The 16,344-nt window shown below is 37.9% G+C and overlaps 1 protein-coding gene across 1 annotated transcript in view; it reads right to left on the bottom strand.

Annotated features, from left to right (window-relative positions):
* The window catches only part of IL6R (interleukin 6 receptor), a 132,283-nt gene that overhangs the window by 114,807 nt on the left and 1,132 nt on the right, over positions 1-16,344 (bottom strand). The gene's annotated exons all lie outside the window — the stretch shown is intronic.

The raw sequence follows: 16,344 nt of genomic DNA, 5'->3' as shown, positions 1-16,344 counted from the left end.
TAAAGACACGTGCACACTCCTGAGCTCTTATCAGCCTACCTAGTTTTATTCTTCAATAAAGGATACCCTAAGAGCAAAGCAAATTTGCTAACAGAAGTACATTGGAAAGTTGTTTAAAATTGAAAAAACCCTTCTTGCAATTGGGCAAACATTGGCATAATTACAAATGGCGCGTGATAATCATATCACAACCGCATGAACTTGCGCGCATATTACAAGTTGAAATTAAACGTGTTTGCTCAAGCGCAAACAAAATTTGTGCTTGTCAGGTTAGTGAGAATAAGGAACCTCGCGTAAAGGCTAATACCTTAATCTAAACTGTTACACTCATATATACACTCATAAAAACTATTTATCTAAATATTAATAAAAAATTATTATAAGGGTTAAAAGGTATATGGTATATGACAAGGTATTTGAATGGAAAGGGCTATATTGTATACATATATGTCTAAACATGTGTATGGGTGTGTATATACATATATATATATATATATATATATATACACACACACACACATATATATATATATATATATATATATATATATATATACAGGTATATATATATATATATATATATAAATATATTTAGACACAGTGTATATATACACTTTGGAGCCACTCAAATACCTTAAAACATAACTAACTACCTTTGGCTTTAGAGCTGTAAGTCCAGGCCCGGACTGGGAATAAAAAGCAGCCTTGAAAATTTTTGGAGACCAGCCCTATTTTTCATTGAGTCATTAAAATGCGAACGTCCCATTTTTCTCAAAGGGGATTACTGGAATACTCCTTCCCCCTATATTGTTTTCAGAATTATATTACATTAGTTTGTATAAAAAAGTGTCAGTTTGTTATTATATAAGCACCCTACAACCCAATGCCTTCCATTAACCCCTTTCAATTGTAGCTTTCCAGCCCCAGCTGCTGCAGCCCACCGGGAAATATCCTGGTATCTTGGTAGGCCAATCCGGCCTTGTGTAAGTCGAATGCGGTATATGGTTAGCAGACGAGAAATAAGTGTTAGGTGGGGGGTTTTCATACTGTACTCCGTTGAAGTCTACTGGGCATATGTGTTAGAGACATCGCAATATCTGAAGTCAGGGAGCATCGTTTTTTGCTTATGCACAAACATTTAACTTTCTACTTGTAACACGCGTACAAACTCGCATGCATTAAAAGTTTTCTTCTGTGTTTGCGAGTGAGAAAAAGCGCTAAATAGTTTGCCACTTGTAATCTGGCTTATTATGTTTTGTCCCACACTCCTAAGAGAGGCCAAAAAGCAGACTCTGAAACCTAGGTCTTTAAAATGCTGCAAATTGCCTAAACCAGCTATTGGATTATGAGCATTTTATGAGAATACACAAAGGAGAAAACTGTTTTTTTTCTGCACCGTCATTTTTATGCATCAAAGAAGACACTTTGGTAATATTCCTATTTTATGCATCAAAAAGAGCTACTCTGATCGCTTAAAGGGATAGAAAACACCTTGTAATTATAATTCTTTTCTGTTGTTTTGAAATAACTTAGGCCTAGATTTAGAGTTCGGCGGTAGCCGTGAAAACCAGCGTTAGAGGCTCCTAACGCTGGTTTTAGGCTACCGCCGGTATTTGGAGTCAGTGATTAAAGGGTCTAACTCTCACTTTTCAGCCGCGACTTTTCCATACCGCAGATCCCCTTACGTCAATTGCGTATCCTATCTTTTCAATGGGATCTTTCTAACTCCGGTATTTAGAGTCGTTTCTGAAGTGAGCGTTAGACATCTAACGACAAAACTCCAGCCGCAGGAAAAAAGCAGGAGTTAAGAGCTTTCTGGGCTAATGCCGGTTCATAAAGCTCTTAACTACTGTACCCTAAAGTACACTAACACCTATAAACTACCTATGTACCCCTAAACCGAGGTCCCCCCACATCGCCGCCACTCGATTAAATTTTTTTAACCCCTAATCTGCCGACCGCCACCTACGTTATACTTATGTACCCCTAATCTGCTGCCCCTAACCCCGCCGACCCCTGTATTATATTTATTAACCCCTAACCTGGCCCCCACAACGTCGCCGCCAGCTACTTACAATAATTAACCCCTAATCTGCCGACCGCAAAGCGCCGCCACCTACGTTATCCTTATGTACCCCTAATCTGCTGCCCCTAACACCGCCGACCCCTATATTATATTTATTAACCCCTAATCTGCCCCCCTCAACGTCGCCGACTCCTGCCTACACTTATTAACCCCTAATCTGCCGAGCGGACCTGAGCGCTACTATAATAAAGTTATTAACCCCTAATCCGCCTCACTAACCCTATCATAAATAGTATTAACCCCTAATCTGCCCTCCCTAACATCGCCGACACCTAACTTCAATTATTAACCCCTAATCTGACGACCGGAGCTCATCGCTACTATAATAAATGGATTAACCCCTAAAGCTAAGTCTAACCCTAACACTAACACCCCCCTAACTTAAATATAATTTAAATCTAACGAAATTAATTAACTCTTATTAAATAAATTATTCCTATTTAAAGCTAAATACTTACCTGTAAAATACATCCTAATATAGCTACAATATAAATTATAATTATATTGTAGCTATTTTAGGATTAATATTTATTTTACAGGCAACTTGGTAATTATTTTAACCAGGTACAATAGCTATTAAATAGTTAAGAAATATTTAATAGCTACCTAGTTAAAATAATAACAAAATTACCTGTAAAATAAATCCTAACCTAAGTTATAATTAAACCTAACACTACCCTATCAATAAATTAATTAAATAAAATACCTACAATTACCTACAATTAACCTAACACTACACTATCAATAAATAAATTAAATACAATTGCTACAAATAACTACAATTACATAAACTAACTAAAGTACAAAAAATAAAAAATAACTAAGTTACAAAAAATAAAAAAATATTTACAAACATAAGAAAAATATTACAACAATTTTAAACTAATTACACCTACTCTAAGCCCCCCTAATAAAATAACAAAGACCCCCAAAATAACAAAATGCCCTACCCTATTCTAAATTAATAGAGTTAAAAGCTCTTTTACCTTACCAGCCCTGAACAGGGCCCTTTGCGGGGCATGCCCCAAGAAAATCAGCTCTTTTGCCTGTAAAAAAAAACATACAATACCCCCCCCCCCAACATTACAACCCACCACCCACATACCCCTAATCTAACCCAAACCCCCCTTAAATAAACCTAACACTAAGCCCCTGAAGATCTTCCTACCTTGTCTTCACCATCCAGGTATCACCGAACCGTCCTGGCATCCGGTGCTGAAGAGGTCCAGAAGAGGCTCCAAAGTCTTCCTCCTATCCGGCAAGAAGAGGACATCCGGACCGGCAAACATCTTCTCCAAGCGGCATCTTCGATCTTCTTCCATCCGGTGCGGAGCGGGTCCATCTTGAATCAGCCGACGCGGATCCATCCTCTTCTTCCGGCGTCTCCCGACGAATGACGGTTCCTTTAAGGGACGTCATCCAAGATGGCGTCCCTCGAATTCCGATTGGCTGATAGGATTCTATCAGCCAATCGGAATTAAGGTAGGAATATTCTGATTGGCTGATGGAATCAGCCAATCAGAATCAAGTTCAATCCGATTGGCTGATCCAATCAGCCAATCAGATTGAGCTCGCATTCTATTGGCTGATCGGAACAGCCAATAGAATGCGAGCTCAATCTGATTGGCTGATTGGATCAGCCAATAGGATTGAACTTGATTCTGATTGGCTGATTCCATCAGCCAATCAGAATATTCCTACCTTAATTCAGATTGGCTGATAGAATCCTATCAGCCAATCGGAATTCGAGGGACGCCATCTTGGATGACGTCCCTTAAAGGAACCGTCATTCGTCGGGAGACGCCGGAAGAAGAGGATGGATCCGCGTCGGCTGATTCAAGATGGACCCGCTCCGCACCGGATGGAAGAAGATCGAAGATGCCGCTTGGAGAAGATGTTTGCCGGTCCGGATGTCCTCTTCTTGCCGGATAGGAGGAAGACTTTGGAGCCTCTTCTGGACCTCTTCAGCACCGGATGCCAGGACGGATCGGTGAACCTGGTAGGGTGAAGACAAGGTAGGAAGATCTTCAGGGGCTTAGTGTTAGGTTTATTTAAGGGGGGTTTGGGTTAGATTAGGGGTATGTGGGTGGTGGGTTGTAATGTTGGGGGGGGTATTGTATGTTTTTTTTTTACAGGCAAAAGAGCTGATTTTCTTGGGGCATGCCCCGCAAAGGGCCCTGTTCAGGGCTGGTAAGGTAAAAGAGCTTTTAACTCTATTAATTTAGAATAGGGTAGGGCATTTTGTTATTTTGGGGGTCTTTGTTATTTTATTAGGGGGCTTAGAGTAGGTGTAATTAGTTTAAAATTGTTGTAATATTTTTCTTATGTTTGCAAATATTTTTTTATTTTTTGTAACTTAGTTATTTTTTATTTTTTGTACTTTAGTTAGTTTATGTAATTGTAGTTATTTGTAGCAATTGTATTTAATTTATTTATTGATAGTGTAGTGTTAGGTTAATTGTAGGTAATTGTAGGTATTTTATTTAATTAATTTATTGATAGGGTAGTGTTAGGTTTAATTATAACTTAGGTTAGGATTTATTTTACAGGTAATTTTGTTATTATTTTAACTAGGTAGCTATTAAATATTTCTTAACTATTTAATAGCTATTGTACCTGGTTAAAATAATTACCAAGTTGCCTGTAAAATAAATATTAATCCTAAAATAGCTACAATATAATTATAATTTATATTGTAGCTATATTAGGATGTATTTTACAGGTAAGTATTTAGCTTTAAATAGGAATAATTTATTTAATAAGAGTTAATTAATTTCGTTAGATTTAAATTATATTTAAGTTAGGGGGGTGTTAGTGTTAGGGTTAGACTTAGCTTTAGGGGTTAATCCATTTATTATAGTAGCGATGAGCTCCGGTCGTCAGATTAGGGGTTAATAATTGAAGTTAGGTGTCGGCGATGTTAGGGAGGGCAGATTAGGGGTTAATACTATTTATGATAGGGTTAGTGAGGCGGATTAGGGGTTAATAACTTTATTATAGTAGCGCTCAGGTCCGCTCGGCAGATTAGGGGTTAATTATTGTAAGTAGCTGGTGGCGACGTTGTGGGGGGCAGGTTAGGGGTTAATAAATATAATATAGGGGTCGGCGGTGTTAGGGGCAGCAGATTAGGGGTACATAGGGATAATGTAAGTTGCGGCGGTTTACGGAGCGGAAGATTAGGGGTTAATAATATAATGCAGGGGTCAGCGATAGCGGGGGCGGCAGATTAGGGGTTAATAAGTGTAAGGTATGGGGTGTTTAGACTCGGGGTACATGTTAGAGTGTTAGGTGCAGACGTAGGAAGTGTTTCCCCATAGGAAACAATGGGGCTGCGTTAGGAGCTGAACGCTGCTTTTTTGCAGGTGTTAGGTTTTTTTTCAGCTCAAACAGCCCCATTGTTTCCTATGGGAGAATCGTGCACGAGCACGTTTTTGAGGCTGGCCGCGTCCGTAAGCAACTCTGGTATCGAGAGTTGCATTTGCGGTAAAAATGCTCTACGCTCCTTTTTTGGAGCCTAACGCAGCATTTTTTTGAACTCTCGATACCAGAGTTAATTTTATGGTGCGGCCAGAAAAAAGCCCGTGTAGCGTTAACAGCCCATCTACCGCCAAACTCCAAATCTAGGCCTAAGTGTGCCACCTAAGTAAACCAATTTTCTGAATATATTTACACCATGTTTGCTGCAATTGTTTTCAAAAGAAAAAACTAACTCTACCTCTTGTCTTATTTGGAAGAGCCAATCCAGACTGCTGTAGAAAATGCTTGCCACGCAGAAGAGGTATCGGATAAGCCACCGGGCAGTGATACGGTTACCTATTTACCTGTGATCCCCGGACAAGATACAATGCTAAAGTAGACCGAAGTTTGGAAATCAATGTCTGCTAAGTTGATAATGATAATCTAGCTATCTGAGATTTTTCGTTGATTAGCAGAACGATCAGTTATGAGTAATTATGGCATGTCTACAGTTATTATAGCTTGGTAGCAGTGTTTTCATTTTGCAGATGTTAAAGACAGACACTGTCTATAATTGACTTGTATAAATTGAAAACATATACGGCTGGATTACGAGTTTTGCGTTATGAGTGGTGCTAACTTGCAAGTTATTGTCACTGCTTACCTCCCTATAGCGCTGCTATTACAGGTTTACAAAAACCCGCCGTTAGCAGGCAAGAAGTGAGCGTTGAGCAAAATTGAGCTCCATACCTCACTCCAATACCAGCGCCGCGGTGAGCTGGTTTTACGTGCTTGTGCACGATTTCCCCATAGACATCAATGGGGAGAGACGGCTGAAAAAAAAGCATAACACCTGCAATAAAGGAGCGTAAAGCTCCGTAACGCAGCCCCATTGATTCCTATGGGGAAAGAAAAAGTTATGTTTACACTTAACACCCTAACATAAACCCCGAGTCTAAACACCCCTAATCTGCCGCCCCCGATATCGCCGACAACTACATTACACTTATTAACCCCTAATCTGCCACCCCCGACATCGCTGCCACCTACAGTACACTTATTAACCCCTAATCTGCCGCCCCTAACATCGCCGCACCTAACTACATTTATTAACCCATAATCTGCCACCCCCAACTTCGTCGCTACCTACCTACACTTATTAACCCCTAATCTGCCGCCCCTGACATCGCCACCACCTACCTACATTTATTAACCCCTAATCTGCCGCCCCCAACGTCGCCGCCACTAAAGTTATAAACCCCTAAACCTAACCCTAAGTCTAACCCTAACACCCCCTACTTTAATATAATTAAAATAAATCTAATTAAAAATGCCTATCCCAGGACATACTTAAAAACGAGAGAAATCTCAATGTATCCTTCCTGGTAAAATATTTTATAAATAAATACATTTTATAAATAAACTATCATTAACTAAATAATTCCTATTTAAAACTAAATACTCACCTGTAATTTATTTAATTGTAGTGTAAGGTTAGGTGTTAGTGTAACTCAGGTAAGGTTTTATTTTACAGGTAAATTTGTATTTATTTTAGCTAGGTAGCTAGTAAATAGTTAATAACTATTTAGTAACTAGTCTACCTAGTTAAAATAAATACAAACTTGCCTGCAAAATAAAAATAAAACCTAAGATAGATACTATCGCCTAGATTTAGAGTTCTGCGTTAGCCGTCAAAACCAGCGTTAGGGGGTCCTAACGCTGGTTTTGGCCTACCGCTGGTATTTAGAGTTTTGTAGGTAAGGGTCTAACGCTCACTTTCCAGCCGCGACTTTTCCATACCGCAGATCCCCTTACGTCAATTGCGTATCCTATCTTTTTAATGGGATCTTGGCTGAAGTGAGCGGTAGAACTCTAACGACAAAACTCCAGCCGCAGAAAAAAGTCAGGAGTTAAGAGCTTTATGGGCTAACGCCGGTTCATAAAGCTCTTAACTACTGTGCTCTAAAGTACACTAACACCCATAAACTACCTATGTACCCCTAAACCGAGGTCCCCCCACATCGCCGCCACTCTATTAAAAATTTTTAACCCCTAATCTGCCGACCGCACACCACCGCCCCTAACATCGCCGACACCTACATAATATTTATTAACCCCTAATCTGCCCCCCCCCCAACGTCGCCACCACCTACCTAAACTTTTTAACCCCTAATCTGCAGACCGGACCTCACCGCTACTATAATAAATGTATTAACCCCTAATCCGCCTCACTCCCGACTCAAAAACCCTATAATACATTTTATTAACCCCTAATCTGCCCTCCCTAACATCGCCGACACCTAACTTCAAGTATTAACCACTAATCTGCCGACCGGACCTCGCCGCTACTCTAATAAATGTATTAACCCCTAAAGCTAAGTTTAATCCTAACCCTAACACCCCCCTAAGTTAAATATAATTTAAATCTTACGAAATAAAATAAATCTTATTAAATAAATTAATCCTATTTAAAACTAAATACTTACCTGTAAAATAAACCCTAATATAGCTACAATATAAATAATAACTATATTTTAGCTATTTTAGGATTTATATTTATTTTACAGGCAACTTTGTATTTATTTTAACTAGGTACAATAGCTATTAAATAGTTATTAACTATTTAATAGCTACCTAGTTAAAATAATTACAAAATTACCTGTAAAATAAATCCTAACCTAAGTTACAATTAAACCTAACACTACACTATCAATAAATTAATTAAATAAACTACCTACAATTATCTACAATTAAATCAACTAAACTAAATTACAAAAAAAAACACTAAATTACAAAAACAAACACTAAATTACAAAAAATAAAAAAAAGATTACATGAATTTTAAACTAATTACACCTACTCTAAGCCCCCTAAAAAAATTGGCTGTTCCAATCAGCCAATAGAATGCAAGCTCAATCTGATTGGCTGATTGGATAAGCCAATCGGATTGAACTTGAATCTGATTGGCTGATTCAATCAGCCAATCAGATTTTTTCCTACCTTAATTCCGATTGGCTGATAGAATCCTATCAGCCAATCGGAATTCGAGGGACGCCATCATGGATGACGTCACTTAAAGGAACCTTCATGAGTCGCTGGAAGAAGAGGATGGATCCGCGTCGGCTGCTTTAAGATGGTCCCGCTCCGCGCCGGATGGAAGAAGATAGAAGATGCCGCCTGGATGAAGATGTCTACCGGTCCGGATGCCCTCTTCTTGCCGGATAGGATGAAGACTTCGGACCCTCTTCTGGACCTCTTCTTGCCGGATAAGATGAAGACTTCGGAGCCTCTTCTGGACGGATCGGTGATACCCGGCGTGGTGAAGATAAGGTAGGAAGACCTTCAGGGGCTTAGTGTTAGGTTTTTTAAGGGGGGTTTGGGTTAGATTAGGGGTATGTGGGTGGTGGGTTGTAATGTTGGGGGGGGGGTATTGTATGTTTATTTAAATGCAAAAGAGCTGTTTTCTTTGGGGCATGCCCCGCAAAAGGCCCTTTTAAGGGCTGGTAAGGTAAAAGAGCTGTTAAATTTTTATTTTAGTATAGGGTAGGGCATTTTTTTATTTTGGGGGGCTTTGTTATTTTTTTAGGGGGCTTAGAGTAGGTGTAATTAGTTTAAAATTCATGCAATCTTTTTTTATTTTTTGTAATTTAGTGTTTGTTTGTTTTTTGTAATTTAGTGTTTGTTTGTTTTTGTAATTTAGTTTAGTTGATTTAATTGTAGGTAATTGTAGGTAGTTTATTTAATTAATTTATTGATAGTGTAGTGTTAGGTTTAATTGTAACTTAGGTTAGGATTTATTTTACAGGTAATTTTGTAATTATTTTAACTAGGTAGCTATTTAATAGTTAATAACTATTTAATAGCTATTGTACCTAGTTAAAATAAATACAAAGTTGCCTGTAAAATAAATATAAATCCTAAAATAGCTACAATATAATTATTATTTATATTGTAGCTATATTAGGGTTTATTTTACAGGTAAGTATTTAGCTTTAAATAGGATTAATGTATTTAATAAGATTTATTTTATTTCGTTATATTTAAATTATATTTTACTTAGGGGGGTGTTAGTGTTAGACTTAGCTTTAGGGGTTAATACATTTATTAGAGTAGCGGCGAGGTCCGGTCGGCAGATTAGGGGTTAATACTTGAAGTTAGGTGTCGGCGATGTTAGGGAGGGCAGATTAGGGGTTAATACTATTTATTATAGGGTTTTTGAGTCGGGAGTGAGGCGGATTAGGGGTTAATACATTTATTCTAGTAGCGGTGAGGTCCGGTCGGCAGATTAGGGGTTAATAATTGTAGGTAGGTAGCGGCGACGTTGGGGGCGGCAGATTAGGGGTTAATAAATATAATATAGGGGTCGGCGGTGTTAGGGGCACATAGGGATAACGTAGGTTGCGGCGGTGTACGGAGCGGCAGATTAGGGGTTAAAAATAATATGCAGGGGTCAGCGATTGCGGGGCGGCAGATTAGGGGTTAATAAGTGTAAGGTTAGGGGTGTTTAGACTCGGGGTTCATGTTAGGGTGTTAGGTGCAGACTTAGGAAGTGTTTCCCCATAGGAAACAATGGGGCTGCGTTAGGAGCTGAACGCTGCTTTTTTGCAGGTGTTAGGTTTTTTTCCAGCTCAAACTGCCCCATTGTTTCCTATGGGGATATCGTGCACGAGCACGTTTTTGAAGCTGGCTGCGTCCGTAAGCAACACTGGTATTGAGAGTTGCAGTGGCGGTAAATATGCCTGTACGCTCCCTTTTTGGAGCCTAACGCAGCCCTTCTGAGAACTCTAAATACCAGTGTTGTTTAAAAGGTGCAGGGGAAAAAAAACACGCGTAGCTAACGCACCCCTTCTAACGCAAAACTCTAAATCTAGGCGTTCGTAACTATTAGTTATATTGTAGCTAGCTTAGGGTTTATTTTACAGGTAAGTATTTAGTTTTAAATAGGAATTATTTAGTTAATGATAGGAATTTTTTAATTAGATTTATTTTAATTATATTAAAGTAGGGGGTGTTAGGGTTAGGTTTAGGGGTTTATAACTTTAGTATAGTGGCCGCGACGTTGGGGGCGGCAGATTAGGGGTTAATAAGTGTAGGTAGGTAGCGACGAAGTTGGGGGCAGCAGATTAGGGGTTAATAATATTTAACTAGTGTTTGCAATGCTGGAGAACGGCGGTTTAGGGGTTAATATGTTTATTATTGTGGCGGCGATGTCCGGAGCGGCAGATTACGGGTTAATTATTTTAGTGTTTGCGATGCGGGGGGGGGGGGCTCAGTTTAGGGGTTAATAGGTAGTTTATGGGTGTTAGTGTACTTTTTAGCACTTTAGTTATGAGTTTTATGCTACAGATTTTTAGCGCAAAACCCATAACTACTGATTTTCAGTTTACGTTATGGATCTTGTAGTTTTAGGCTGTACCTCTCACTTTTTGGCCTCCCAGGCAAACTCGTAATACCGATGCAAAGGAAGTCCCATTGAAAAAGAACTTTTCGAAAGCTGCAGTAGTTACGTTGCGTTACGGCCAAAAAAGTGTGCGGTGCAGCTAAACCTGCAAGACTCGTAATACCAGCAGTAGTGAAAAAAGCTTCTTTTTCACTCATACCGCAAAAATCGTAATCTAGCCGATAGTTAGGCAAGTTTTATTAAGCTTAGTCTTTCTATATTTTTTATGAGGGTTAAGCCACTGTCTTTTTAGCTAAATTAATGTGATACTCCATATGTTTATCCATTGTAGATAGATACAGCTAGGTGTGGGTTACACTGTTAGCTGCTGGGGCAGGGGAGCCTATTACTCAAAATGGATGTTTTCACAATAGCAGCTACACCCCCTTCTACTAATGCTATAGCACCCTCATTTATTTAAAAATAATCTATATAATCTATAGCTAGGGTCAGGAACATATAGCTTATCTGTATGCCCTCCTACCTTAATTGACCCAAAGTGTACAACATAAGAAAAATATAATACTTAGAGGACAAGTTGACAAGCGCTGGATTGAGCTTGAGGGCCCGTGTTTCTGGCGAGTCTTCAGACTCGCCAGAAACAGCAGTTATGAAGCAGCGATCTAAAGACCGCTGCTCCATTACCTGTCCACCTGCTCTGAGCAGGCGGACAGAGATCGCCCAAATTCAACCCGATTGAGTACGATCATACCTTTGATAACTATCCCCCTATGTGTGTTCATTCTTTGCTACCTAAAGATACCCCCACTTGGTGATTTTTCCCCCGTTGCTTAGGCTCCGCTTTCATTGCATTGCCTGCAATATGCTTATTACTGAAACATTTTGCTACCTACCAGCTATAAGCTCCTATATCCCCTTTCATTACCCTTGATGACATGGGTCTAGTGAGGACTCAATGGCTGGTTCTGAACTATAGTAGCTAGTTTTTTATTACTACTTATCTCAAATACCTATCAGACCCTTATACAGAGGCGATCTAGTACAGTCCCAACTGATAACCAGCTCCACGGTTACATGACCAGGAAAATAAATTCTCCCAAATTATAATATACCTTTACTAGATATAACCTATTTCCTAACAATATACCACATACGTGTTCTAAACTTATATACATATATACATTGATCAAGAGAATATGTTTCATAAGATAGTAGTTTCTTCTGTACCAATATATATATAAAAAAAAAAAAAAAATGGAAGTAACCCATAAGCGGTTACCTAATTATCAGATCACCCTCTACTATGCTAATTGTCTACTCTTCCAAAAGTGGCCTCCTGAGTACTTAGGAGGACTCATAATATATATGGCACAAAAATTACACATTAGTTATTGTATTCATTATTATTTGTATAACACACTGTCCAGCAATTGTGTTTCTTTATTACATGCTGTACTTGTACATTGTTTAAACCTCAATGTAACATTATTAAAACATTATTTAAAATGCTTGCCCTTTTGATTGCAAAACGGTTATTGAATTACAGTGTCTTACCACCTCTTCTGAGGCCAATTACAGACAAATATATGACACTTCCAAATTTGAGAATTAGAAAACTTACAATTTTCAAAGTCAAATTACATGAAAAGGTGGAATATTAAATAATGAAACTTCATTAAAGTATTTTTATTATAAATAATTCCATATTAGAATCTCAACGTGTTTAATTTCCCTTTAAAAAAAAAATACAATATATGGAAATCCTGCACAAAGACAAAAACAGTTAATATTTTGATGTACTAAACCCAGGTCCCCTGTGCTAACTGAACTTTGTCCATGTAAATAAATAACACTGACCCTCCCTTCTGCTTATACTATTGCCAGGAATCAGTTCAGTTGCTTATTCATTGCTCTTTGGGATTTTAAATCTAAGAGATATGCTTGCATCACAAATAATCACTTATGAATAGTATAAAATCAACCTGAGTAAAGCCATGTTAATGTTTATTAAACATTAGAGAAAAGGTGAAAGTGAGGTAACATTTGCAACTATAAATATTTATGCTGTGAAGAAAAATATACATTAAAATGTATAGCTGGATATACCCTGATCTCTATGTGGAGTATATGAGTATAAATCAGTACTTTATCCTATTATACATTATTTGGCAAAGTGGTTACAATTCTATTTGCTCTTTAGCATCCTTGGCAGACATACAAAAAGGTTGTGACAACACCTAATTAATTATCTACATGTTTTGGACACCACCATGTTCTCCATTATAAGAACACATAGGACTAGGTTCACTAACAACAATTATCTCCGCTTCCTTTGTTATTCTATGTTCTTACACCTCTCCATTCTGAAGAAAATGAGCTCTATAGAAAAAAGTGATATAGAGAGGTTGTTACTAAATATACACCAGTGATACCACAACCCCTAGTTTTTTTTTTTTCATTTTGTTATATATGCTTTTGACTGTCAAGGATCTTGTTAATCATTACAAGCAAGATATAGATAAATAGTTGTAAATAAATAAGTCAAAATTAAACTTTTAGGGGCCAATTTATCAAGGGCTGAATGGCCCCTGATGCCCCTGTTTCCGCGCAAGCTCACTCACCGGCAACAAATATCTTCCCATCTAAAGTATGCAAGGCAGCCATATAGGCACGTTTCCAATAGGGTCACTTTATGTCACTCCTGTGCAGGACATATATAACTCACCAACTGTAAAAAGCAAGTTAAAGGGACACTGAACCCAATTTTTTTCTTTCATGATTCAGATAGAGCATGCAATTTTAAACAACTTTCTAATTTACTCCTATTATCAATTTTTCTTCGTTCTCTTGCTTTCTTTATTTGAAAAAGAAGGCATTTAAGCTATTTTTTTGGTTCAGAACCATGGAAAGCACTTGTTTATTGGTAGGTGAATTTACCCACCAATCAGCAAGAACAACACAGTGTGTTCACCAAAAATGGGCCGGCATCTAAACTTACATTCTTGCATTTCAAATAAAGATACTAAGAGAATGAAAATAATTTGATAATAGGAGTAAAATAGAAAGTTGCTTAAATTTGCATGCTCTATCTGAATCATGATAGAAAAAAATTGGGTTTAGTGTCCATTTAAGGATAGGGTTGTCAGATGGCCTCCACAAAAATACTGAATGTCCTGTAGGTGACTGGGTACGATTGAGAGGTAGAGTCATACAAAGACCCCTCCTTGACACCCCTTTATAGTTTTCACAACAGAGCAGGGATTTATCCTTTTGGGTGACAGTAGCATACACATGAATAATTGTAAATAGACACAAAGAAATAAAGCACCTTACTGAAGCACTCACTTAGTATACAATAACTAATCACTGAGAATTAATTACACCAATTATAACTTTTAATATGGACTAATAAAAATTAGTAAATATCTTACTTCCACATACCACACATATTATCCCTAACAATTAAAAAAGAGAATGAACCCTCATCCCCCATGAACATATCACAAACACCATAAATACAAATAGACGTTTGAGTGCACTTATGGAGCACATCGCCACGGTTGTCCCATCATACAAAAGCCACTAAAATAAAAAGGATCATTATTTAAGTAAGGACACAGCTCCTCAATGGTTAACTATGCTGTTGGTGGCGATTGAATGATTATTTAAACTGGTTTGGTCCAGGCATCCAAACTCAACTCAAACTCAACAGCTTTCTGTGGACGAAATGCGCATTAGGTGTTTTTAAGCCCCCATGACGTGTCGTATATGTGATACTATTTGATAGGTAATATGTATGTTTGAGGTTTTTTTGCAGACTTTGGATGCCGGACCCAACCAGTTTAAATAATCATTCAATCGCCACCGACAGCATAGTTAACCATTGAGGGACTGTGTCCTTCTTAAAGTGAAAGTAAACTTACCTGGTTTGCGATCTTCAGTAACATTCTTTGTTCAAAAACAATATCACTTTCATTCATCGTTTTTTTTGCAATTTACATGTTAAAAAAAAGTTATCGCCGTAATTAATAGATTTTTATACTGTCCAAATTCAACCCGTAATTTATTTATTTTTTTCGCTCCTGGTCACGTTTTTTACATAGCCAATTGAAAATCTGCCCATTAGGCGGCCGTCAAACTACGTCATCCGCCTACTTCTTATTCTGTGCATGCGCAATTATTTTTCCGGCCATATTATATTAGGAGGGCGCTCCCGTTTCGCGCATGCGCATTCGATTTATTTGGGAATAAACACAAAACGCAATTGACACATGCGCGTTGGAGACCAGTTAGACGCACGCATGGCAGACTGAGAAAGCGCTGATTCGGGCATGCGCAATACAAACAGCCTTTGCGAATGCGTTTTTTAGATTAGTATAGAGCGGGTGAGACCACTCTATACGTCACCACACAGAAAGAAAGAAAGTAGAGGATGGAAGGACTTAGCATAGTAACGCTAGGAAATTAAATAATTGTTAAAACTTCAGAAAATCAACTCAAGGATCTTAGTAGTATAATGTAATAGAATATGTGTGGTATGTGGAAGTAATTTATTTATTCATTTTTATTGGTTCATATTAAAAGTTAAATTTTATAATTGGTGTTATTAAATCTCAGTGAATAGTTGTATTCTAAGTGAGTGCTTCAGTAAGGTGCTTCTTTTCTTTCTGTATATTTACTATTTTGCTTTTTGGCACTTCTCTTGGTGGGTATTATTTGATTTATCTTTTGTTCACATATTTACTTTATTATTACATGAATAATTATGCTTCTTTAGTTTTCAGTAACACACACAGTAGTGATTTGACCCTCCCCCCCCCCCCGACTGCCAGTAGGACACCCCCTATGATTCCCAATAATAAACATGAAGAAGAGATTTTACTCCAGTGGCTCTAGATAACACACAGATAGAGACGTTTTAGAACTCTCATGCCAATAACACACAAGGCAGTGATTTTTGTCAGTAACTCAGAGTAGTGTATGTGCAGTGTCACTTCTTTCTGGGACATATGTATAGGAGGCATATGAGTTATTTTAAAATTACCTGTGACGCAAAGAAATTTATAAATGGACATTTAAATATATTTTTGTACAGCCTGCTAAAATCTAGGACTGTCTATTTAACACCACACACCTGGCAATCTAAGCAATGGGTCTCCTGCAATGCACAGGGGATCTAATTGTGACAACAATATTTGATAGTATGTGTGTGTAATATGAAAAGGTACACAATAGATAATTCTATAATATGTGCCTGTTATGTATTCTCTGGGTATTGCTCTCTGAGAGATTACATATAACTACTTGTTCAGACAGAAGGAAAAAAAAGTCCAAAGCTATTTCCCATTTTATTCCCCTTGCTTTCTGTATTGCTAAAGCCTTTTTATGCACGTGTTTATCT

The sequence above is a fragment of the Bombina bombina genome, chromosome 1 (assembly GCF_027579735.1).
Source record: "Bombina bombina isolate aBomBom1 chromosome 1, aBomBom1.pri, whole genome shotgun sequence".
NCBI classification, from domain to species: Eukaryota; Metazoa; Chordata; class Amphibia; order Anura; family Bombinatoridae; genus Bombina; species Bombina bombina.
The sequence above is the reverse complement of the archived record's forward strand: the minus strand, read 5'-3'. Positions and strand labels throughout refer to the sequence as shown.